Consider the following 3,212-nt stretch of genomic DNA (forward strand, 5'->3'; position numbering starts at 1 on the left):
GCCAAGGTTGTTATAAAGTGTGCAAAAACGTTCCTCTAGAAGAGGTTTTTAAAAATGTCAGCCAACTGATTTTCAGAATCAACAAATTCAAGCACAAAATCACCATTATCAACATGATCACGAATAAAATGATGTTTAATATCTATATGTTTTTCCCTAGAGTGATGCACAGTATATTTAGACAAACTAATGGCACTAGTATTATTACACATAATAGGGACAGATTCATAAGAAATTTCATAATCAATTAACTTATGCATCATCCATAGTAACTAAGTTCCACAACTGCCGAGAGCCAAATACTTATCTTCAGTTGTAGACAAGGCGACTGAAGTCTGTTTTTTAGTATGCCATGAAATAAGCGAGTCAACCAATATTTGACCGGTACCGCTGGTACTTTTTCTGTCAGTTTTATCACCTACAAAATCTCCATCTGAAAAACCAATTAGATCAAAATTATTTGAGTTTGGTTACCATAACCCAATTTCTTGAGTTCCTATAAGATATTTGATGATCCTTTTGACCGTTGTTAAGTGAGATTCCTTAGGAGTCGACTGGAATCGTGCACATTTACACACGTTGAACATTATGTCTGGTCGACTGCAGTGAGATACATCAATGATCCAATCATTCCTCTGTAGATCTTTTCATCGACATCTTTGCCTGGCACATCAGGCGTGTGTATGGACTCATCGGAGTGCCAAAAGCCTTTGCCTTTTCCAAGCCAAATTTCTTGATGAGCTCCTTCGTGTATTTGGTTTGACTTATGAATGTGCCCTTAGTCGACTGCTTTATTTGCAGCCCTAGGAAAAAAGTTAGCTTTCCCGTCATGCTCATTTCAAATTCTCCTTTCATCAATTCAGCAAAATTCTCACAAAGAAAAGGGTCAGAACTTCCAAAATAATATCATTAACATATATTTGAGCAATTAAAATACTTGATCAGGATTTCTTAATGAAAAGAGTTGTGTTGATTTTTCCTCTGAGAAAATTATTTTTAAGGAGAAAAGAGCTTAGATGTTCATACCAGGATTTAGGAGCCTATTTTAGACCGTATAGGGCTTTAGTCAACTTAAAAACATGATCTGGGCATGAAGAATTTTCAAAACCTGGGGGCTATTTTACATAAACTTCTTCTTTTATGAAACCGTTCAGGAAAGCACTTTTTACATCCATTTGAAATAGTTTAAAGCATTTAAAGGATGCATATGCTAGTAAAATACAAATGGATTCTAACCTTGCTACAGGAGAGAATGTCTCATCATAATCAATACCTTCCTGTTGGGAGTAGCCTCGGGCTACTAGTCTAGCTTTGTTTTGGATAACTTGCCCTGATTCATTCATTTTGTTCCGAAATACCCATTTTGTTCCGATCACAGAAGCATTTTTGGGTCTAGGAACTAGATTTCATACCTAGTTTCTTTCAAATTGATCAAGTTCTTCCTGCATTGCCTTGGTCCAAGATTCGTCATTTAGAGCTTCATCAACCTTTTTGGGTTCAAGTTTTGACAGAAGTGTGAATGCTGATGTTTGTTTCAAAGATGATCTAGTCTGCATTTTTGCCTTCTGGTCTCCAAGGATAAAATCATTTGGAAAGCTTACTTCGCCTCGCCATTCTCTTGGAATGATGGCAGCCTGAGGTTCTGAAGCCTCTACTTCCACTGGAGTCGACTGATTTGTGTCAGTTTTATCTATTGATTCATTTTCTACTACTGCAGGCTCAGTTTCAAGAGCAGTAGTCGACTGGCTCAACACAAGTTCTTCTCCTGCATTATCATTAGTAGAACTAGTGCCTTGATTACTAAGGTTAGTATCAATGAAAACAACATGAACAGATTCTTCAATGGAAAGAGTTCGTTTATTGTAAACTCTAAAAGATCTGCTCATAGGTGCATAACCCATGAGAATACCTTCATCGCTGCGTGGGTCAAATTTTTCGAGACTATCCTTACCATTATTGTGAATAAAGCACTTGCATCCAAATAGATGAAAGTAGCTTATATTTGGACGTTTACCTTTCCATAGCTCATATGGTCTTCTTTAACACAGGTCTTATCAGGCATCTGTTCAATATATGACATGCAGTGCTGATTGCTTCTGCCCAAAAGCGATTTGGCAGTCCTTGTTCCAGAAGCGTTGTTCTTGCAGTGTCTTGAAGCGATCGATCTTTACTTTCTGCAACTCCATTTTGTTGTGGAGACCTTGGAGATGAGAATGTCTGAGTGTATCCTTGTTTTGCACAGAATTCTTCAAAATATTTGTTCTCAAATTCCTTTCCATGATCGCTGTGAATAGTATATATGAAATATCCTTTTTCTCGTTGAACTCTTTTGCAGAATGTCTCAAATTGTCCAAAAGCCTCATCTTTATGAGTCAAAAACATGACCCTTGTAAACTTGAAAAAATCATCTACAACAACAAATCCATAGTTAATACCACCTATGCTAGCAGTTCTAGTAGGTCCAAACAAGTTCATATGAAGAAGTTGAAGAGGCTTGGTGGTACTAATAATGTCCTTTGGTTTAAAAGAGGTGCGGTTTTGTTTTCCTAATTGACATGCATCACAAATATGATTTTTTGAAAAATTCAGTTTAGGAAGGCCAAGAACTAAGTCAAGTTTGGAAAGTTTTTCAAGAATGTGCATGCTAGCATGACCTAGTTTTCTATGCCAAAGCCAATGATCATTAGCTATTGATGCAAGACAAGTAAGAATAGGGAGATCAACATTAATTAGCACATAGATATTATCTACTCTTTCACCAAAGATGGTGAGATTTCCCTCAGCATGACTTAGAGTGCACTTGATGGCATCGAACAGTACTTTGAAACCTGCATCACATAATTGACTAATTCTTAGGAGGTTATACTTGAGTCCATTTACCAAGTATACTTCAACTAAATCCCATGAGGGATTCAGAGTGATGCATCCAACTCCAACAACATTTCCTTTTGCATTATCTCCAAATTTGATTTGTCCTCCGTCTATCTTTTTCACTGATTTAAAATTTTCCCTTTTTCCGGTCATGTGTCTGGAACACCCACTATCAATTACCCACATGTCCTTTTTAAAGCTCTTCTTGGGTTGTTCCTGTAAGACAGAAGAATCAGTTTCTTTTAGGTACCCAAATTGTCTTGGGTCCTGGAGGGTTAGTGGTATCTTGCCCAACATGTGTGACTTTGGGCCTCCAAATCCATTTTTCCAGAATTTGTATT

Source organism: Lycium barbarum, chromosome 1 (genome assembly GCF_019175385.1).
Source record: "Lycium barbarum isolate Lr01 chromosome 1, ASM1917538v2, whole genome shotgun sequence".
Lineage (NCBI taxonomy): Eukaryota > Viridiplantae > Streptophyta > Magnoliopsida > Solanales > Solanaceae > Lycium > Lycium barbarum.